This window comes from Drosophila virilis, chromosome 4 (genome assembly GCF_030788295.1).
Source record: "Drosophila virilis strain 15010-1051.87 chromosome 4, Dvir_AGI_RSII-ME, whole genome shotgun sequence".
Classification (NCBI taxonomy): Eukaryota; Metazoa; Arthropoda; class Insecta; order Diptera; family Drosophilidae; genus Drosophila; species Drosophila virilis.
Genome location: NC_091546.1, coordinates 17,414,876 through 17,439,682, shown reverse-complemented (window position 1 = coordinate 17,439,682; position 24,807 = coordinate 17,414,876). Strand labels below are relative to the sequence as shown.

Sequence of the window (24,807 nt, the reverse complement as noted above, 5' to 3'; positions counted from 1 at the left end):
GATGGAGAGAGAGAGAGAGTGAGAGAGAAAGAGAAAGAGAGTCAAACAGACTGAGATACAGTAGGAGATAAGAGAAACAGAAACTCAAATTAAATTAAAATCTTTCAGTTTCAATTACGAGTTTTTGTGCCACTTCAATTCCAACGTACAAAACACAAATTGCATTCAAAATGCATTAAAAGCAATTTGCACGAAAATTTGCATAAAAGTAAACGATGAGGAGTGAGACAGAGGGATACAGATAAAGAGAGAGAAACCGAATTGGGAAATGGAATTGGTGGAAAGCAACAAAATTATACGCTATCAATTATAATGGCAATGACAAAAAGCAAAGGCAACACATTGCACACCAAGGTGAAGATGAAGAGTTGCAAATGAAGCACGAGGAGGGGGGGTGGTAGCAAGAGGAGCGCGGCAAGTACGTAGATTGAGGGCTGCCTCCCCGGAGACGGCTGCAACTCAGACAAATTGCATGTTGCATTGAAAATGCGCGCATGTGTTTACGAAAACACACAAATTGGAATGTGACAGTTGAGCAGAACAACTGGCTAAATACCCTGCAAATAAAAGTTAAATAAACTAAGCTAAGCTGATAACAATAAATAAACAGAGTAATTCATCTTTTGAATGAGCTCATGCAATATTCCCTTTACATATGAATACAACATTTGCTTATTTTAGGAATCCGTGAATAATATTTCGGCGGAACTCTGTTACCAACTCTGCTGCGGCTGCATATATTATAAACATAACATTTTAAGCTGCTGTTAAATGGCTTTGCGAGATTGCAGGTATAAAAATTAAAAAATCCCATTTTCAAGCATTTCTTATATTAAGTCATAAGCTAGCAGAAATGTTCGATAAAGCAATAGGGTAACGTCTAAGACTACCATTGCAATGAGCCACAAACGTAGGGCATGCAAAGTTGCATATGCAAAAGCAAACAAATATAAATAGAGCGAGAGAGGGTTAGATCATTTGCCTTTCGGCTTATGCAGTATAAATACAGAGACAGCTACAGATACAGATAGAAATGCATATGGCAGAGGGCATCAGTTGGGTAGCGGTGTCGGCACCATCCCATCATCCATATCCAATGGGCCTTGTGCCAAACAAAGCGACGCTGTTGGTGGTGCGACACGGACACGCTTCAAAGGTGCAAGCGATTGCACTCAAGGCGTCAACGGGGCGCAAATACCAACGTACCCGACACCAAGCCCGTACCACGACAGATAGACAGACAGAAAGGGCAGACAGATTGCAGTTGCAGTCAGTCGGCGCCAGCACCACCAATACCATCAGCACCACCACCACTAGCAGTCTCCCTTTTGGTGGGCAAACAACTGGCAACGACGACGCTAAAGGTGTTTGGATTTTCAGTAACGTGTTGTATGGACGCTTTTACGTCCCAGAACCCCCCATTGGGCCAGTGGCTCGTGCAGCCACTCTTCATAGAGCATTGAATTATTGCCTGCTGCATGCTACAAACGTTGCAATACAATCGTCGAACAGCGTGTGGGAAGGGGGCAAAGCGCTTACAATCCAGCAATTGCTACCGGTAACTACTTTAATTTTGGGTTTAAGTAAACTAGCGACTGGTCTCTAAATTAAACTTCCGCTTGTGCGTCTAATAAAAATTTAAAGAAATGCTTTATCAATTCATTGTTGGATACTCGGAAAATACCAAATAATGGATGGCTATGGCTCGATGTACTTCATCAACCGACAATCATCGTGATAGCAAGCCTGTCGATAATCAATACAAACTTATCGTATCACGCTTTAATAAGACTCTTTATAGTTAGCATGAGATTGAGTAGAAAGCTCATTACATTTCAAATATTCAATTTTACTTTTGATATTTACAATTATTATTTTCTTAAGACATAAACTGAAGAATATAAAACGTAACCAGTCGTGTTTGCTTTTATTTCAAAACTTCCGGCAGCGTTAAACTTTTATACCTTAAATTTCGCCAGAATTTGTGGGCAGAATAATCGGTTAATTGAAGCGTGAAATTAGCAATTTTATTGATTCACTGCGGAAAATTTATTGTTTCAGGCGAAAAGAAACATGAGTTGTTTGCCTTTAGTTAAGAATTGAAGCAGTAAACGAAAAGTTAAAAAAGTTTTTCGTTGAACTTTAGCGAAGCGCACAACTCAGAGTTGTTAAAGCACACAAATTGGAATAGTTGATAGATTGCGGAAATGCACTTCGATTGATTATCAAATCGGTTTTGGGGCATTCATGCATAATTTGCAAACAATTTTATAGAAAATTCTCACAAAAATGACAGACAGAAATTTTTATTTTGCGACTCACCCACACATAAATCTAAATGCAGTTTTTTCATTATTTTAAAAGCGGATTACAAAACATTTTATATGATATGGTTGGGGGTGTGCGTGTATATTTGTGTGTGTGTGTGTGTGTGTGTGTGTGTGTGTATGTTTGGGGTCCCTATACGATTGCCCATCGGGCCTGCCGTTCCAAAATACATAAAAATGCCTCCCAGCGATATTGAATTAAAAAATAAAGCGAAATCCACCCCCAAGCAAATCAACTAAGCCATGTGGGTTGAGTCTGTGGGCATACAGAGAGTACATAGAGAGAATGCTTATATGAGTAGTGTACTATGTTCTATCCCTCGTACCCCGCATGCGACCCACCCTTTCCACCAACAAAAAATGCAACTCAGCAACAAAATACAACTTTTTGTTGCTAAGTATTATGTATTTCATTTTGGCATTGCCGCAAACACTCCAAATGCATTTGCCCCATACCTAAATGCTTGACGGTTTCTATAGGGCCATGTGCAGCAGTTGGAATTGAAGCTGAGTCTTGTATAAAAATGCTATTGTGTGTGTTTGGGTGTGTATGTGTTTGTGGGTGTGGTGTGAAGGGGGGAAAGCTCAGACGGAAGCGTAGATTTTTAATGTACGCGAGCTGCTTGAGAGTTGCCTTTGCCAATGCGAATTTAGACACATGTTTCTCGCCGTTGCCACACCCATTTGTTGCCTCACGTGATGGGGATATAACAGAAGGGCGGCTGGGCGTGTTCCACATATCAAACGTCAACATTACCAATCGCTCTGCCGTGTACTATTCATGTAAACGAGTTTTCTTGCAATCTTTTTTCCCTTTTTAGTTGTCTCTATGTCTTGTCAATAAATTAAAACAAACTGCAACGAAAAAAAAAACGGAAACTAAAAAAAAAGAAGCAGAAAATGAAAATAATAAAAGTGTTTGCCCTGTAAATTGGAGATAGACTGTGTGTTAATTTTTTTGAGATGATATAGGAAGAGGAATATGGAAATGTACCAAAAACATACATTTAAATATTAATTAATATTCAATTTCTGAATTTAACTATACGCTCAAGCAGTGGATACAAAAAGAAATTGTTTATATTGTCATAATCCAAAATATAATAAATGCAAAACAACAATAACAGCCTGTACGCCAAATATTTTTACCAATCCAATATTTATCATGTTAATAAATTTTTAATTCAACAACTCGCTCGTGTGCATTATATTGATTTACAGAGAATGAAATTAATTATTTTATATTGTAAACTCATGAGTTTCTTGTGTTTGCCATTAACATGATTGGACTATCTACATTTATTAATAAAATTGTAATAAAAAAATAACAATAATATTTACAGGCATAATAACATTTCTACTAATTACAGACAAACATTACCAAATATTCAATATTTGCAATGCAAATGAATAAAATTATTGCTGTCAAATAAGATGATGAGTAAAATTTACATAGAATAATCTCTTCCACTCACTATAGGGTATATGTAGAGTAAATAAAATAGGTATAATTTCATGTGACTGGACGTTTTTCTGTTAATAATCTATTGGAACACCTCAGATCTTGGGTTGGGCAGAGTAGGTTAGGGTATGCAATAATTCAACTTTCTTGAAAAAAGACTTTTGTGTGTTTTCCGATATTTTTGGCCGCGTTGTATTTTTGGCGTTCCTTTAAAAAATAAAAGGAAATCAGCAACACATTGCTAAGTGAGAACTTAATCCCAGCGATGAAGGAATGCTATAACAAATAGTCTAGCTGCCAAGTTGTGAAGCCCGGGCTGGTTGTCAGGCAAATTTACGAACATATGTAGCAATTGCTGTGGCACGCTGAAGGAGCTGCTATCAGAGCAGACAAAAGCCAGCACACGTACGACAAGCGCGATTTTGTCACTACGGCAGACACGTCGGATGCGTTTGCAACGTCTTCGTGCATGCACGACGCTTTGTATCTTTATTAAACGGGTGAGGCTGGGTAAGATCGCGTGGCGGGGCGGGGTATTACAGCCATTTACATGTGCCCAGCCCAGCAGCAGACGTATGTACATCTGAAGCTGTTGCAGCGCCGCCGGATACGAATGTATCTTTAACTGCTGTCAGTTGCGTATGCGAGTGTGTGGCATGCAACGCCCCAAAACACTTTTTGGCGGCTCTCGCAGCACACCAGCCAGTCCGCCTTTCAGACAGCAGCGTGTGTTTACACTCAACCATTTTGTTTCAAAGCATTGCGATTGCTCTCGCTTGCAACTCGTTCCGCCTCCGATTGGCCTGCATCAAGATTGCGGGCAGTCATCGTTAAGGTTTGTTGTTAAGTGTAATTAGTCTTTTATATAGCGTGCGAGATATACATTTTATTTCTCGAATACTTTGTGAATCCTTTGCGGTCAGGTCAACACTAATTCAAATGGCTTGGAAATTAAAGAGCTCAAATAATCTTATACTTGGTATGTACCCTAATTAATTATTAATTAGTGAGCCGCCAAAACAAACATAAAACGAAAATAAATTAGATTTAAATGAGCTAATCGAATTATTCAACTAAACAAACCATTCAACTTCTATAGTGACCATAAATATCTATTACTATTATATCTTATTCTTGATTTCTTTACATTTTTGCCTTAACGATGTATACATTTACCATCAGCTTAGTTCTAGCGTATAGCTTTTCACATTTTTCTCTAAGTTCTCCCAATCACACATATCAACATTTATTTTTTCACTTTACTTCGACTGGTAGAGCGCTTGGAACTACTTACAAATAGAACTGCAATTGAATTCAATTACTTAACGTAAATTGTGTGTCAAATTTAACAGAAAACAGCAAAGGTCGGAGGACAAAAATAGATATAATTTTTCTATACCCTGTTTCCAATATAGGGTATATAAATCGTTCAGAACATTTGTAAAACTTCGAATTTAAAATAGTTTCAATACTGAGATCTACTTGGTTAAACATTTCTTAAAACAATTAAACATAAGAAATAGTCGAAATGAGCTTTTCCAATTTGAAAGACGTAAAAGTTAATGTAGTGTAATTAATATAGATTTTTTTAAGAAAAAGATAAATATAAACGAAATAAAATTTATTTCTCTGTCCTAAATAATTTATAGGGTACTTTAAATAAAAAAATAAAACAAAATAAATAATGATTCAAATACCTTTTTCCTAGTTTAATAACGTATAAATAAAAAACAATTCTAATAATATATGGTTAATAATATTGAAATATTATCAAAATCAGAGATGACTTTTATATAAACCAATTTGAATGGAGATTTCCGAGCATATTCTCCACAGATAAGCTTATACACATTTCTATGTATAAACAAGATCCGCTCTCACCTGCAACAAGGTTTTATTTGACTGAAAGAACAGAGTATCCAACATTCTTTAGCAAGTCTTTTGTCTAACAAAGTTGTTACTTATTTTCAATTGGAAATCCGATCAATGTGCACATCACAAGCATTTTTTCGCAGTGGCAGATGATTCCTATAATCGTCACATATGCTTCAAGTTGAAACTGTCACAAGATGCTGCACGCTGCACATTGAGCAAAGACAAAGGCAAGCGGCGGACGTTTGTATTCGTATCTTTTCGGTGCGTTCGCACAATGTAGGTCAGAAGTCAAATGGCAATGCTGGCAACAAATGCGCTTAAGAAAACTGTCAATAAACTTTAATTTTCGCTTCATTGCACTTGTGCCAGACTTGTGTATCTACAAGATACTTCACACAGATATATCTATGAGTGTGTGTGTGTGTTGTGCTTCTATCATAATGCACCCACAATGCATATGTGTAACATAAAACTTTGCTGGTAATTATTTATACAGCACACACACACACACCCGCATAGTATTCCCACATGGGATGCACCATAAATTGAAATACGCTGTGACGGACTGGAACTGAAACTGGGGACGGGGTGGAGGGGCGGTGCCGCAACTGGGACGGTATCAGATGTGCAGCTGGTGTGAAAAATGGAAAGCATCCATAATCTAATTTAATCATTATCACAGTTGTCTGCGCTAAGTGACGTCACGATGCTGCATGTTGCATGCGGCATGTGCAAGAAAATGGCGTAGATATAGACAAAAAAAAAAGAAAAAGAAGGGCGATGGGGCAAAGAAAAAATAATACAAAAAAAATAATACCTGTCAGCGAAATGGGAAAAGTGTATTATTGTGTAAGAAAAATCGCCTGGCACTTGACTTTGCCCGGCAGCTAGCAACAACAACTGCAGCTATTTCATGCTATTTTCATGCGACTTTTGTTTTTGTCAGCCACACACCATTGCCAATGCTTAACAGTTGTCGTTGTTGTTGTTGTTGTTGCTGTTGTCGTTGTCATTGCCGTTGTCCTTGTGCTTATTGTGCCACGATGCAGAGCTCGGCTTTCCTGTGTCTGAAGTTAAGTGCAACTCTAACATTGTGCAGCCAGCAGATAGCAGAGCATTCCATTGTTGCATCGCTGACTGCTCGAAAGACTTAATTCAGCGCTCGCTTACACACACAGTAAGAGGAGGAGGACACAGCCAATTGTGGGAGGGTAAAAGCTGAAGTAGCCTGAACCCTCAACTCTCGCCCAAACCAAAACCAAAAAAGCGCCCCAGTTCAACTAACCGACTCTATTACGCAGTTGTGTTTGTTGTACCTTGTTGTCGTTGTTGCCGCATTTAACGCAAATGGCGACAACAGTCAGTGCTAAAAAGCACTCGTACCACGCACCGAGCGCTGCGCAGTTTCTGTTGTTGGTACGGAGTCAACTTTTCATGACGTCCAAAAAGGTTAAGCTGCCACAAAAAGCGCTCGCTACGTGCGCTACTGAAATGAAAGATCCCGCCAAACTTTAACTTGATAAGCTCTTGAAATAAATTGCAGCATAAGGTGCAGTTCCGCCAGAAGGTTAACCACCCTACCTGCGTTGCGATGGACCAAAGCCATTTGAGAAGCGGTTTAGCTCTTCACCTATGAAATGCGATCCGACAAGCAAAACTCAACAGCTTCAAATGGTGCGTTACTCAGATATTTACAATGTTCAAAGAGTTGATCTTCTTTATAAAAAGAAGATGGTTTTATAAGATGATATAAAGGATAAGTATAAGATATCGGTTTTTATAACACAATCAAAATGGACGTCATGTTTTCGGGTTGTGACAATCGGTTGTTGATTAACTATTGATTTTTTCTAGCAGTTCTGTCCATCAGCTATCGACATTATTGTTAATATTATCAATAGTTTGCTATTCGCCTTCGATACTCTCTGCTTGTCATTGATCGGTTTAAGTTTCAATTCCTAGCCGATTCTGAGAATTAATTTAAATTTAAATGAACTCCATTATGGCCTTGGATCTAATTTAACTAATTTGTAAAGGAGAAATATGTAAAATGGCCTTACAGTCCAATTGGTCACCAAGTGGTGACTAACGACAGTCGCTATAGAATATATCATCCAATGTTACTATCTATCTAGTACTACTAAATACTTAGCCTATTTAAATATTTCCAGCTTGAAGTCTGCCGCTTTTTTACATACCTGTAAAGAAATAAATACCAATATCTTGTTAGTAAAGGTCAAAGAACACACATAAGATACAGTAATAGAACTTAGAAGTACACAGCATACCTTTCAAATATACCACAGACAGCTTATTAGAAACGACAGGTAAAAAAAAACAACAAGCATCGAAAATCACTACGATAGGCCAATTAAAAGATTCCGAGCAACGGGGCACACGCCCTTTTTACCGACACTCAAAGAACCCAAACACGGCGCATAAAGCCTATAATTTACCACACAATGGGGGAGGTTGTACAATAAAGGAGCCTCAAGAAACGCAGGCCAGGTAAATGGTAACATCAATTGTGAGCTATAATTACGAGTAAGTATTCTCCAGAAAGAGGTAAGAAATCAATTATGCACATTGGCTGAATGGGCTGTTTACATAAAATGGAATGTTTGAGGCACCGTAAAAAGCTAGCAGTCAACGGACGAAGCTTAAGATATGAACGACCGCAATGAGCCACGCAACGTTGACCTCGACCCTCGACGCCTAGAGACTGATCCGACTTCGCATACGCCTACGCCTAGAACGATGGCGTCCATAAAGAGCTGTCTAGCAATTTACGCATCATTAAACAAGACAAATTAAAAGAAGAGCACACACGAATGCCACAGCAATACGACCAATAATAACAACAGTAAAGGAAAGTAGAAAAAAAAAAACATTGCTGACGTGGGTATGTCACAGATTAAATACCCTTTCGGCACTTAGAACATGCAAAGTTATTTATGAAAAAAACAACAAAAAAACAAACTATAAACAAAACAATTGCATTCATGACTAACGATATATTCTTCGTCACATAGTAATCTAAAATTATATTTGTTGATAAACCTGATGATGTTGATAAATCTGATGAAGATGTTATTTTCTATATGTTACAAACATTGTGATAAACTTATAATACCCTCTGAAATGGCTTAACAATGAAAGCTGCTGTAATTAGAGCTATGAGAATAACAGAATATGGACAATATGGACAGTGTCAATGGAATCATATTATTGAAATAATGACAAGACATTGTGAATGAAACACTCTTGAATGCGTGCTGGGAGTGCAAAAAAAAATAAATATAAGAACGCTTTCAAGGCAAGTTGTTGAGAGTGCTGAGGTTTATTTACATAAAGGGCAATTCTTTATACATTTAACCAGCCCATGAACAAAATTTGAAAGTCTACATGTGCATAAAATTGTATAGCCTTTATTATTTCTAAACAATTTCAATTTATCCAGTGGTATTTCTCATATAGTATTACAGTCATTTTTAATTGATAATTCATACCTGAGCTCTAAATTTATGTATTAAAAAGCTAAAGCTAATAATGTATTATACTCTTTATTTAAACAACTTTGCAGTTGAGTATAGGAATAAAGGCTATTAGGGAGCTGAATGGACGATTAATGTAATCGTCTTTGCTCACACTCGTACTTCACTCACACACACACACACACACACACACACACACACACACACACACAAACACACACACATACATACATATACACACACACTTGTGCTGTATGTTTACATAACTAATTATGATTTATTTGCACAAGCTTTTTCTCAACTGCATCTGGCAAGTGTTGTAGGCAAGTTGGGAAATGGTTAAAACTGGCAAAAGATTCGCCTCTTTCATCTCCATTTCCACTCAAACATTTGTGGGTGGTTCCTTCAGTAGCCAAACAAACGCATGTCTTTGCCCATGAGGCCGTGCCTTGGCCCAATGTGCGACAAAGGCTAATGTCCCATGGTCGGCTTTATGTTTATCTAAGTTAATTACAGCAAAACATTTTTAGGGTCGGCCGTGCAGCTGCGTGCAGCTGAACAGCCCGTTTTCAAGGGTCCATCTACCACTTTATAGCTGGGTGTGTATGTGTGTTTCTGTGTGTGTGTGTGTGTTTGTTGGTGTTTACGCATGTTCGGGCGCGGACAGTTCCGCTGATTAATTGCCATTAAACATACAAGCCATGCCGACATTATTCAGCCGCTGTCCCGTTGCCCTACACATTACATAAACATGCGTATGTTAAATTAAGCCAAGTGTATATGTACTATATATACATATATAAATATATATATATAAATATATATATATATAAATATATATATATGTATAAGACTATATGTGTACGAGTAGCGATTGAATTCAATTGATGTCTAGTATATAGTATAATATACTTTGTTAGTTTATTCACATAAAGTGGGGCCAATTAGCAATTTATGCACATAGAACTCGGAATAGAAGTGAACAAATTGAATACAAGCCAAGTCGACTTGGTTTTGATTTTCTCTTGCTTAAGGGCACGTTACTTTGACGATAAGACCCGTAACTGATAAGACAACGTACTGCCGCAAAAGAAAAATGTATAGAAAAAGAAGAAAAACAAAAAAAACTGTGGAACGTTCTAAGAAAAATATTGGTTACATTTCGTTTATCATTTGTTGAAATCTTGACTACTCCATTTGGTGAAAAAAAAATGTTTGATGGGTCAGTTCGACCGTTTCGACAAATATTAATTAAATATATATATTTGATTCTATTTAAATAATGCAGTGCACACGATCGATTACTATTTGCGACCGTAAAGACATGTCGCATTTATCATAATCGATCAATCAACAATCAATACAAAGGTTATACAAATTAATCACCAAATTTCTATCGCAGCCTAAAATTCAACAGCTGCAAGTCGGAAAAGTAAACAACCGCATGGTATACTTCAAACAGGCAAATCAATTTTCACAGTAAAGAGGAAATTACCAAATTTTTCTAGCGTTTTAATCAGGCCATCAAACTGCTTTAATTGATCATAGAGAAGTAACGACTTGTGTGTAGCTTATGGGCTGTCTGCAAAGTAAGACACGCACCAAAGTCGAGTAGCCAAAGCAGAGATTGACTTCCTTATCATCGTCTAATTTGCGCCCTCTGACCTTCAATCGAAGCGCGGCCGGCGCCGTAGACAAGTTGTCTGTCGGCGCCATCTACACTATTTGGCCTGTGCCTGCACTGGAGTCTCGAGGTATAAAAAGGCCACATTCAAATGCAACTTGAGGCAACGCCTGAATAATTTCCGACAATCTCGATGCGGATTGATTGCAGACTGACTGACTGGCTGACTGACGACGTGGCCCAGACGTATGCGGCCAGTTTCTCGGCCGGTTTGGCTTCAATTGTTTGCTAGTTTGTTAGTTGGCTGAGCGATAAGTATCTGCAGCTACCGTAGGAGCTGACGCTAAAGGTCTGGACCTCGCGCATCGCCAAACGGCATCTATAGACCGACCGTCCGACCACCCGCCCGGCTGGTTCCTCAATGAATAAAGAAACAAACAAACAAGAATTTTGTACGCTTGACTGCATGTTTGCATGAATGAATGAATGAATGCCTGTTTGTATGTGTGAGTGAGTGCTCGAGTGAATGACTGCTGTTGGTGCAAATGGTTGAATGAATTGTCGGTGGGTTGTATAAATCAACTTGGCGTTTATCTCAAAGCAAATAAGTCAACAGTGAAGACGGATAGCAAATGCAACTGTATGTGTATTTCATTGTCGATGGCCTCTGCGGCGTCTTGCCATAGAACCGGGCGGAGCTGGGTGGTTCTGGGCTGAGCTGGGCTACCCAGCTCGGGTGTGATTCTGTCTGGGCTGCTGCATGGTGTCCGCTGGCGATGACATGTGCGATTTAGTTGCGCTCTTGTTGCGAGCTGCTTTAGTGCTTTAACGCGAACCCCAACCCGAAGGCTAATTGCGGTGAGGATTGTAACCAAACTTGCTAACAATAACAAATACCAAGCACATGTTAAACAAGTCATAATGGTAATACCGAGATTGATGTACTAAAGAATACCCTGTTCGTACACATTTGTGTATAATACTGCTGAAAAGTGTTAACGCCTATTAGTCAAGCAATAGAAAGTTTAAGTAATGAAATGGATATCGAAAATGCGACTGACGGCTTGATGATTCTTAGTTAAACAGATGCTCATGACAGATCCAGTCGAGATTTCACTATTATTATTACACCTTCAATGAATTTGGGGGTATCTATTCTCTGGATAAATATCACATAATTCTATAATTATTTTTCATGCAGTACCCAGCTCTAATACTATGTGTGTGCATTCGAAATGAATATATTTAATAATGTTAATCGGAGTAGCTTAATTTTAAGCGATACGAAGCTCAATGAAAAATATAAAAGACATATATTCATTTAATTCTTTGAATTAAAGAGGAGATGTATGAAATATGAATCCTAATGCTTCTGTATTTTCTCGGAATGAAACATAAATGTATATTGTAAATGTAAATTTAATTTGAACGCAGTTATGTATCAACAAATTCTTGTTTCTACCATTTAAACATTATTGCAAACTTTTTTCGTTCTCCGAAATTTAATCTTCAACCCTTGTATACGTAATTACGTTCACATTTAAACACATAATTATCCGAATTCTGGTTTGAAATGTATCTTGTGCTTGACGGAAAATTTAACATTTGTGCTTAACCGATATTTGCTTGAGAATATCTATAATATGAGGTTACAAGTGAAATGAGCCAGAGACAAGCACAAGTAAACAGCACAGACATACACAACACAAACACACAGTGGCAGATACAAAAGCGCAGACAGGCGGATGCGGATACAAAATGTATCTACAATTATTTGCTGCATTTTGACAGCTTATGTTGTATAATTGAAATGTGATGATTCAGGTGTACACGGCTGAGTGCGCCGTCAGCTGCTGTATTATCTCAGTACATTGGCATTATAAACATACAATTTGGTTGAAGCGAGACCACAAAAGTCGCTGGCACGTCAACAGCAGCAGCAGCAGCAGCAGCAGCAAAATCAGCAGACATAGATACGTATACATTAACAAGTGCAGAGTATCTGGCAGATACATTTTGGTGGCAGCCTCGTATTACCACCCCAAAACGCAACAGTAATTCATCAATTAAACTCATCCTAAATAGAATTACCAATATACCATACGGCCGCAGGATAAATGGCACACGAAAATGCAAATGCTGCCAAGTTTTCGAGGTCAATTGAGGCTTTTAGCTGCTTTTGCAGTTGCCTGCACGTCCCCTTCGAACAGTACAAGTATCTGGCTGTTGAAATGGCAAATGTGCGGCTTTGGCAATTTGGCAGCAAACTAATCGATAGCTCAACATTTACCCAGACACAAAGCGAGCAAAAGCCCACCAATACCATCTGCCGACTGCTAACTGCGAACTGTATGCACGCATGTCATAAATGATTCACATTGTATCTCATAGTATGCATGCTCCAGCCCACTAACTGCTCCTTTCTCCAGCTACTGTTACTGCGAGCTTCACTCTCTGGTCTGGATACTTGCTCTGCCATCCAGCCTGCCTGCCTGCCAGACAGCAGGCGGCAGCTTACTTTGCGGCCTGTGTTCGTTTGTGCCGCTCTTAATGCGCTTTTGCATTTGCATTTGCATTAAAAGCGGAACCACAAGCTAGGGCAAGGCCTAAAATGAGCTACAATGGGCTAAAGTTGACAATTATGCAACATAAATTTGGAAACGAATTAGTTTAACTTTTTTGTTATTATTATTATAATAATTATTATTTTTATTATTATACTTATTAACATCTACCTTACTTATTATAATATTATAAACATTTTATTAAGATACGGACAACTGACTACAATTTGCGAATATATTATCTAGTTTGTCCCATTGTACTTCAACGAATCTGACAATTTTGCACACGCACACATACAAGAGGCGCCTCGTTCTGCACCACATTGCTTATTTAATGAGATTAACGTCCAAAGACAAACGTCATGTGCATGTTAACAGTAGCATATGGATGGTCCTTAGCCACAGCAAAGTATCTTTTGGCTGTGAACCGTTGCGGCTCGCAATGGTCAAGTCTGGCTGGGCTTGGACAGTTGGCAGCTGCCAGTGCTGCTGCTGCTGCTGCCTTTGCTGCTGTTGTTGTCAATTGTGCAGCCATATAAGGCAGAAGGCGGCACATTAAAATTCTAAAATGCTTTGGCCTGCCAACCGCACCATAAACGGTAGGGTCAGTGGCAGTAGAAGCCTTTACCAGACCCACAGACAAAATGTCAGCGCTTTTTTGGCCATTGAGAAAACGATGGCCAACTTCAAAGTGGCCGAAGGCCATAACGAAGCCCACGTTTATGCTTTTCAGCATGGGCCCGTCAAGGCGACAGAATTTTATGCAGCTGCGCTGTCCAAAGGAGTCGGCGAGTGGGGCCAAAGAAAAACGCGCACAACAACAGCCTTGACCGCTCCGAAGAGGTGAAAAGTGAAAAGCTGTCACCAGCGATGGCTGTCAAATATATGAAAAGCATTCATCCATAAAAGCTAACGAGCTGTAAATTATGACAGCACTTCTTGCCTTACAAACCATGCAATTCCCTTTTTTGGCAAGGCCCTTAATGTGTTCAGCTGTTAACGGTTCAAGATATAATAAAACTGAACTAACGAATTTTTTTAGGAACTTAAATGTTCGATTTGCAAAATAAACAAGAAATGTATTTTTTTACAATTAAAATACCAAAAAAGAATCCAGCCAAATTTTGATGGCCACAATCGATTAATACGATAAGTTTATGGTAGAATCTTTTAAATTGAAATAAAACTAATTTTTTCAAAAAGTACCTCAGATTTTCTACAGCACTAAATTTGTTCCCAGATACAAACTTTATGCAATTAGAAAATGCCTCTTTAAATGGAATTGTAACATTGCAAATGTTTCTGCGTCAATAGAGTTTATGTGCTGTTGTCGACCCAGTTCTGGCCGCAAACAAACAAACTCAATTACTGGAACAACTATTCTTTTATAATGCCACCCACACTAAGCTTTAAGCAGTGCAAATGGCATCCTCTCATTTCCGACAAGCAAATTGTAAAACGTTTTCATGAAGTGCTTTCCCAGGGACTAAGAGCATTCATTAACAGCGGTCCAGGACATAAGCCCGCAAATTAATGTAATGACACATTCACCAGACGTAGCCCTCACATTTATATATATATATATATGTATATATATATATATATATATATATATATATATATATATTTATAGTCTTGGTAATGCATACTCTGGTGACAAACACATGGACCGTACAACATTCTAAGCGGCTTAGGTCAAAACTCGTAAATGAGTTTTAAATCTAATCTGCTTTAAAACGAGATGCTACCAAGAGGTAGCCACAACATTTCACAACTGTTTACGGCGCCAACTGACGTCCTTTCAGAAATCATCAGTCACACACAGATACATACACACACACACACACACGTAGGCATACGCACACACTTGTGTCGGCCATATTGAAAAGCTTAGCTGATTTGCCGATTGTCAGTGCGACATGCGTACCAATAATTCATCAAAACAGAAGGCGCCTCCTGGGCTCAAGTGAAAGATTTCGCAACGCGTTAACGTTACCATGTTCCGAGAGACATCTTTGAAGGCCTTCGACGTGGCGGCAAATTGCGTTGCCACTATGCCCCCCTAAGCATGTTTCCCTTTTCCATTGCCGACCCGTTGACAATGCGGCAATGGCAGAGCTCTCGGCGCGGTTTCACGTCGTCGCCGCAAAAACAACGCCTGACTGACAATGATGAATAAAAGGCGATAAATCTGGGCAGCAAAAACAACAAAAAAATACAAAGCCAAAATCACAAGCATGAAATAGTTGTGGAAGTGTTAAGCCAGGTAATACTCTGTACGAGTTAAGATATCCATTTCATTATTTTTTCAAAACCTCAAGAAATTATTAAGGAAAATATCTTAAAACTTTTAATGTTTTGAATATTGAAAAATATTTGCGACTTTAAGCCGATCACAAAATGAATAATAATTATAACAGTTATATTATAATTTCAATACTAAAGAAATTATGATATAGTGAATAATAACGAAATTATACAATTAATATTTATATACTTTAAAAATAATATGATCAAAAATAATTATAGAATATTATATATGTTACATTATATGATTAAGCGAGATGTTTACTATACGAGTCACACACAACCCAACCCAATTCTGCGCTCCTTATAAATACAGGGTAGACAGCCAAAGAATCCCAAACGTAAAAGAAAGCTACAAAACGTAGACTAAAGAAACTGTGCGACGGATTTGCACCAAACCAAAACACAAGGTACCAAGCCAGGGAAACGAGCTCGAACCGGGGCACAACGGAAGCTAGCAAGACGGAAGACATTTGTTTCAAGCCCAGCTAGGCTGGGTTCGCGATGCGGCAAACTGACTCTGGCAGTTGGAGCTGCAGGGTGGCGATATGTTTTGGTGTAGTGAGGGGGTCGGGGGAGATGCTTGGGCTGCCTGATGACGTGCGCTGATTTGTACAAACTGAGCGGCATGCGTGGGCTGCTGTCAGAGGCTGCTGATGATGGCTGCGCTCAAAATGACGACTTTGGCATCGAGGGTTGGCCCAACAGTTGCTGCTTTACTCCGCGTGTTAAGTCTCCATTGTAATGGGTTATGCTCTTAGGCCTGTCACACGACTCCCACCATGATAAATGATGGCTACAACAAATGTATCAATTACAGAGATATTTCAATACAAATAGCTGGCGACTTTGCTAAGGGTTGCAAGTTAGAACCATTTTCTTCTAAATATTTCGAATAATGTCTAAATCAGCATTGATAAGAAGCTCATTTATTTTGAAATAGAGATGTTATTTTCATATATAACACACATTTATTCATTGTATTGATACATTCATTTTTAATCATTTTAATATATGCAGGTCCACATAATAAAGAAATTGCTCTCACTGAAACATTTTCTAACATTCATTGCAAATATTTATATATTATATTATTAAACATTTATGGAACAGAATGAATCATAATTCTGTTTAAAGTTTATTGATAATTTTATTGTCTTTTGTCTATGCGATGCATTATATATATTATATTAAGTATACTTAATCCACCCTTTCGCTTTCCCCCTTTAAAAATGATGCAGAATTTATTATCTACCTTTAATAAGAATCAGCTAAGGCTTACATTTTAAATTCAAACCGATTTCACTTACTAAATTTTTTTTAATCAAATTATTTATATTTACAGATTTCCACCGAGTTGGCACCCACATGCGTGTATTTTGGTGAGCCCAAAATGCATACTCTGTAATCAAATATTGCTAAGTGTGATTTTCGTGCTACATGCTCATATGCTACGAACAATGAGTATGACAAATCTTATTTAACCGATATCTGATATCTTATCTTTAGTTAAATTTGGAAAACATAAAAAATTGAATACCTTCTGAATTAAATTTGAAGACAAAACCTTTAACGAGGCACACATATTGCACACCACTTATATAATCAGCACTTAGTTGCTGGCACATCTGAAAATTACATTGAATGTAGGATCGTCAACGAGTAGCCTACCCAAATGCAGCATTAGGAAGGCAGAGAAAGAAGAAGAGGATGACTTCAGTAAGATTTGACTAAGGCAACGTCGAATAAGCATCAGTTAGTTGAACACGTGAGCGTTTTGCCGGAAGGCTGCAACAACTGAAAGCCAACGAAAAAGTTTATGCGCCAACAAAAATGAGAAGGTGGCCCGGGTAGCAGAAAGAGGAAGAGTCTGCTACGTGGGCGCCTCTGGTGCAGATCATTAGCGTTTGCCGCCGCCGAGAGTGACACAAACGATGGCAACGAAGACAGCCATCCAGAAGGAGGAGTGAAAACTGCGGTAAGCTTTGGACTTTTGCTTCTGACAGTTGGCAGTTGGGAGAGCTCAAAGTAAAAGTAGCCAAAAGTGCGGCTTGAGTGGAAGCTCTTGTTGCGTTTGCTAAAGGCAAAGGCTGATTTATGTTTAATGGTCAACATTAAAACAAAAAGACAAAAAAATTATGGCTGTCGCAAAGTGTTTATTATTTTAATGTGAGCACTGTAAACGCCTCGCCATTAACTAGCCTGCCTGCAGCTCTTAACTGGACCAACTGAGACACGGCCAGCAAATACGCGCTCGGGCAATAAAAAGCAGCAAGCGTGGGCTAAAATGGGGTTTGGCTGCAGCAATTGAAAGCGCTTCGAATGATGGCCCTATCTGCCAGTCGTAGTTCTGGCTCTGTCACAGACCACAACACATAAACACATACACATTGGTATTAATGGGCTCAATTAAGTGTCCAATAAAATAGATGACCAAATGTGTGTATAATATTGCTGCATTTCTGCGGAATTTATATGGTACAATTTGTTAGAGCATTAAAAATGACACCAGCGTTTCGAATTCAGATCGTTTTAGTTGGATGCTATGAAAAACGACTATAATGCTGGCAAAAAGTTGGAGTTGTTTTGGTTTTTATCAGTATGCAACTTAAGTGAAAATGTTGCCTAGACTTAATTGGATTCCTCGTCTGAAACTATAGAGTCTTAACTGGATATGTGAATATTACTTGAGCTGCTCAACTCTCTCTTGAACAGAATTCTAAAAACTGATTGACTTTTTAAAATTATTTCTTAAAATCTTAGTGCTCTATGTGAGTTGTTTAACTGAACACACACATTCGATTCAATGAGACATCATTTGACATTGATTTAATCCTCGTCAACAACGTAAATTGAATTATATGATCTTACTAATTGTATGCTTGCAAGTATCTAATTATCTAAATATGCACTTACACTAAGAGGTCATATAAATATAAATATATATACTCTTGCAGCAAGGTACAGCTTAATTTGCCTGCTGGCAATATCGCAAATCATAGAGAGCTTATTTCATATAGAGAATTTACTCTGCGACAAACTACAGATAGTTTAACAGACAGACACACACACACACACACACACACACATGCAAATCCGCACCTGCAGCATCAACAATAACAGCATCAGCGACAGCTACGACAACTGTTGAGCAACTTATTTTCCTGTTAATTAATTTAATTATAACATTTTCCCCACATTTTACAACGAGCAGAAAAAAAAGTCAAGCAAACGTGCCGCGCAGCAAGTAACCACTTAACCCTGGGCTAAAAGAAAGCATTAACCGGGGTCAGGACAGAAGACAATTCCACCCAGCAACCAAAATATGTGTGTATACAAAAATAAAAAACTTAAAAGTTAGCCTTGTGTTCGCAAAGCTTAAATACCCTAGGCAAAAGGCATAAGTTCATTAGAAACAAAGTCACTATTTTTGGAATTTAACAAACTTACTTACAAACTTACCTTGGCACAAATTTTTTAAAAATCCACTAACAACATTTTAGAAAATTCTTTAAAAATTAGAAAACTTTTTTTTTTTACTTTTTTCTAAAATTAAGCAATATACAAATTTTCGTATATCAAAACGCAAAGTTTCATTTAATTTTCATAAAAACGACAAAGCTTTTATCCACAAATGTTGCGAGTATATTAGAAACTTAAATTGGGAAATTGATAATTGTCAATCAAAACAACTATAGACCAAATTTTGCAATAAAAGCAATTTAATATAACTTTACCATTGTCTGTTAATGCTGACAAAATGCAAACCTTATGGACTCGCAACTGTCGCTTACAATGCGCAGCATATTTCGCGACATAATTAGAATACCCTATGTTAAGAGTATAACAACGGCTAAGTAAAACTTTTTTAATTGCATTCAATGTAGCTGCCAACGTTGAGAAGCACAAGTTTGACACGGGCGTGGATAGTTGGCGGAAGATGGGGCAGGGTACAGTTGATGATGACGTTGCCAACTTGGTGCTGAGTGAAAACTGAGCGAGGTCTGAGCTGTTGGTGCTGCATTCGGTAGTCTGGCAAATTCCATGCTGTCATTTAATGACATTTTCATCAAGATCGACCGCCCGCCACCCCCAGCCACCAGATGCTAGCATCATTCTTTTACCACGCTCATTATCATTATAATTGTCATGCTGATTTCTTGTGCTCGTTTCGCGCAATTTTGTTGGCCTTCTCGCCAACTATTTGCCAACATGTCTTCATATAGTTCTTCTGCTGTTTGCAAAGTTTTACCAAAACTTCTTTCGTATTGTGATTTGTGTGCGCGCTTCTCCTTCGCAATGGAGTGCCAGTCGAAGTTGGAATCTTCTTCACGTGGCATTTGCCAGTAAGCATTCCTCGGGCGTGACTTAATTTTTAATGAGCGCCAATACTATGCCTTGCAGAGTAAGTAATGGAAATGCCGTAGAATTTACAAGTTGATGTACGAATGACATGCATAATTACATTTCAATGGTTAATAGCTCTCAAGTGCTTCACACACCATAAAACCAGGCACTTTAACACTTCAAATTTTAGTGTGTTTACAATTGAAAATACATTCCAAACACCAAACAGTGAGAAAGAAGTTTAGACGAAGGGCAACAAATTTATAATACTCTTATGTTAAGTCAATAAGATTTTGATACTTAAGCGGCTGTCAAAATCAAATCTTTATTTAAGAGAATAAAGAATGGAGTAGGGTAACATAATGGCATAGATAAACAATACTTCTGCTAGATATATATATATATTTAAAAGGCACAAGCAAAGACGGGAAGTCAGGCTAAGCAATTACACAAAAATATTTGTAAACGATATAAAGGCGACAAAATTTTAGTAACCTCAGAAAATAATTTAAATGTTGTATCTCAGCCAAAGGTCTAACCGATAATCTGCCATTTATAGTATCTACAACATCTGCATACAAACAACTCTAATGTTAGCTCTAGAGTAACTTCTGGAATTTCACTTGATTTCTATGAAAAAATACCCCAACATGTTAAATATGGCCAATTGGCAAACACGAACTAAGTAAGCCACACGCAACAATCACGATAACAATGAAAACAATAACTATAACAACAATAGCAACAAAATGGCAAGAGTTGCAGTCTGGCAATTAATTTTTAATTTTGCGAGCTAAGCCAACTTTTTGTGCGGCGAGACAATAAGTTCTGATAGTGTCCCTAGATTCCGGGACGCATACAGGAGCGTCAAAAAACTAATCAGGCAATAAGGGCGGCGGCACACGGTGCACGGCGAAAGGCCAAAAACAAAATGTACAATTATTAAACTTTTAATCAATTTATCAATATTAACTTTTTACTTGTGCGCGCGCCAAAACTTTTCTAGTGCACACAACTTCGCTTCTACACTAACTTTATATATATATATATCTATATATATATACATATATATACTCTATTATATATGTATTGTGTGAGCTGACTCTTTAACTTTTTCATTAGAGTTTCAGGGCGTGGAAGAAAAGCAAAGTGTAAAAAATTGTAGAAAATTCGCTTCAATTTTTGTCGTTACGCCATTTCAATTACTGGCCAGGCGCCAGGCCAGGACGATCAGAGAGAGGCGAAATTTATAGAGACAACGAGCTGGAGATGTCGACCAGAACAAAGAGAATAAGTAAAATGGAAAAATTTGTGTGTGCGTCGATGGCGACATGCAACTCATTTGTCCAAAGGAGTGGGGTCTGAGTGCTTGGTAGCACAGCGAGCAGTCGCTGCACTTGTCGTATTACTAATTTCCCTGGTGACCATGGCCACGAGCCGTTGCCAGAGACAGCAGCAGCAACAGCAAGAGCAACAGAACCCATTGCAGAGCCATTGAACTCCACGTCAGGCAACATCTTCGGCATCATCGTTAAACGTTCAATCTGACCAAACGGCAGGTTGCCAGGCTGCCGGCTACTGTTGCTGTTGTTGCAGTTGCTGCTGCATCAGCAACATTGGCATTGCAGCAACAACAGTTGCAGTTGTGCAGCTGTGTGCAACTTTTTGATTAACGCTATTATGAGCTGATTGTTCAGTTGACCCAGGTTAATGCACCAGTGCCAGCCGCCTGCTGCCTGCTTGCACTGACAACTTCGCAACGTTAAATGTCCTTTGGCAGCGACGAGAACCAAATTGCACTCATGTGTGTAATTTATTTTCTCGGCATAAAAACTTCCTAACCGGAAAATGAGCACTCAATTAAGAAAGCCGTTTAATCCATGAAAGCTTCTCCAATTGCACACGAGCGCACAAAATGCCCAAGCAATACGAGGGAATAGCCTGTACATTTTTGCTGTCCATAGCCTTGGCACGTAATTGATAGGGTGTGCCTTTCGATTTATTTAAAGCACATCCCAGTGATTTGTAATTCCCAGCACCAATTACACTGGCAAATGCTCCAAATTGTTAAAAAATGTTTTAAATACACTTTCATTTGAGGTCTTGTAAATCACAGAGGTGACTGGCAAAATAAATACTTTGAATTATTATCTTTAAAGACGGTGCTCAGGGACAGTGTAAATTTGTTAAAAATACAGTTAATCTTTACATAAAAACAATATTTAATAGCAAAAGCTAACAATTCATTATAAATTAACGAAAACCTTTCAAGTTGATTGTTGAAAATTATCTTGAACCCAAAAAGCATACTTTGGTATTAATTTAAATTGTGCTTTGAATTCGTAGACTTTTGCCAGAATGTTCGAGTTTTTTTTTGCATTTCAGTCTAGGACCTTTTTGCTCGTTAGATAGAAAAATATAGTCAGATGGAACTGAATTCTCTAGTGAAATGTCTTACAGAAAAAAATGCATAAGCTGCACATGCTGTTCGTCTCTCTTAAAGCAGAACGTAGAACTTGTAACAGGATATAACAGAGGAGTACTTAAGCCACAGTCCAAACGGGCAATTCTGGATGCCTTCTACTTCTAAAACCCTTCCCAAGCTTTTTATTTACTCTATGATAATAGTGCATTTCATAGCTCACTCCACCTGTGCCCTGACACATCTCCCCTAATTCAAAGGCCAAAGCCAACGACTAGGCTGCATCATTATGTAAATGTAGATGGACAAGTCGGGACACGCAGGCGACTTAACCATGGTCAATGGCTGATATCGATGATCTTCCATGCAATTTAACTTGTATTGAAGCAACGTGGAGTGCTGCAGCACAGTGGTTCGCCTTGAATTGAAATTATGTGAACTTCCGCTGCAGCCAATTAGGCGAGCAAAACGTTTGGTCAGGCCCAGTCCGCCGGCCATTCAGACGAGACAACGCGACTGAGGCGGAGTAGTCGCTTCCTGTGCACTGACATGGATGTTGGCCATGGCCTCTGTTGGCGCTTTTTCCGGCATTTCATCGAAAGACGTCTAAAAATAGTTTTGCGCCGCGGAGTCATTAAAACTGTCTGCAACGTGTTGGAACAGCAAACATAACTGTTAATTGCCATTTCTGTGGAGCTATTCCAAAATTCACCCCACACACTCGCCTATATATATGGGTATATATGTATTTATGTATATATGTATCTGGTTCTTGCTGCTTCTCATTTTCATATTTTGCCGCATGCGCCTCATTACAATTTAATTCACAATGTAATTGCAGTTGAGCGCGGACGAGAAGCGAGAAGCGTGTATCTGAAGACAGCCGAGAAGTTTTCTGTTGTCGGCACTTGACACGCGCCTCACATAATTTCCACACACGCACACTTATACACTCACACACGCGCCTTATGTGGCACACATACTACAATTTCAGTTACTTATAAGTACTTGCTGCTCCCCTCACTCAGATCCACACTCTTCCAGATTTGCATATGCATTTTTGGTAGTCGAAATGTCGCCGCCGCCGTTGTTGTTGTTGTTGTCGGAAATGCGACAACTGAAAATATTACGTCTGACATCGGTTCTTTTGCTGTTTGTTTCCTCTACTCAGAATTTCCTCCCCCAAATTTTCTCTCTACTCTTCCATCCTCTTGTGCCCATTTGCATATTACTTTTATTCAAATTATATTAAGTAGGCACAGTCGACAGTTATGGCATGGAATCTTGACAAAATTCAGAATTCATAATTTCGTAAGCGCTGCCTTCAACTTGTTGGGTATTTGAAAGGCAACTTGGTGGGCGCACTCCATAAATATATAGAGAAATATATATATTTGTGTATAGTTGTGTATATGTCTTCTGCTTACATGTACGTGTGTCCTACATGAGTCTCTTGACGTCATGTCAAAAGTGAATACCTCAGATGTACATTAAATATTTTGATTTGTGCTTACGTCTCACAAGTGAGTTTTTTTTTCCATCGTTGTTGCTCTCCATAGTCAATTACTCTTGACATGTTATCTTTATTAATTATATCGTTCATTAACTCTAAGGCTAATGAATTTTCTTACAATTTTCTGAATTTGATTTGATGCTGCTTTATGCTGCAATTGATGCTGCAATTGATGCTGCATAAATAGTATTTCACAAAAAGAGTATTCGGAATAAATAAATCGTATTTTCCGCGACTTACAATTTATTTTTATTTCATTATACTAAGTAAAGTTTAATATTCTTGAAGTTTTAGATTTTTTAAAAATGTTTTCAATAGTCCACACAGTGTTTATTTTGTGGCTTAGCTCATTAGCTTATTGTCTTCAATTCAAGCTTAATACCTTATGCAACACTGCGATTCTTTGGGGCATGTCCAACCCTCCACTCAGCCAGTGTTGTTTCCCAATGGAAAATGTTTGCATTTTCGGCACGTAGCATAGAAAAAGTCAGCATAAGCAGCTCTTAACAAAATATCTTCAAAATGAAGTAGCCCAAAGAGATTGGAGTGGCAGTTGTTTGGGGCTCCTGGCATGGGGTAAATGCATCGCCAAAGTGCCACAAAACGATCAACGCTAACCGCCCACTTGATAGACGTAATTTCGGGGCGAAGTAAGTCCCACGTTCTCCGCTTCTCTGGCCAAGTGCTGTGCATTTAAATGTTCGTTTTGTTACTGCTTGTGGCAAGCTTCGCCTAATGACAACCACTTGCGGCTGTCAAATGCAACTCTGGGGCGTGCCACGCAGCGTTGTAATATTTTATGCGTGTGCGGGCGGTCGGGCGGGCGGTCGGGCGGGTGGTCGTGTTGCAGCTGCAAGGTTTTTGTTTTTCCG

The 24,807-nt window shown here is 38.5% G+C and overlaps 1 protein-coding gene and 1 long non-coding RNA gene across 2 annotated transcripts in view; one reads left to right on the top strand and one right to left on the bottom strand.

Annotated features, from left to right (window-relative positions):
• Nucleotides 1–24,807, bottom strand: part of Sema1a (semaphorin 1a) — a 185,847-nt gene that overhangs the window by 119,094 nt on the left and 41,946 nt on the right. The gene's annotated exons all lie outside the window — the stretch shown is intronic.
• LOC138911287 (uncharacterized) lies at nucleotides 7,920–8,527 on the top strand. Its single transcript, XR_011416772.1, has 2 exons — nucleotides 7,920–8,172; nucleotides 8,224–8,527. It is a non-coding gene; the product is annotated as an uncharacterized lncRNA (long non-coding RNA).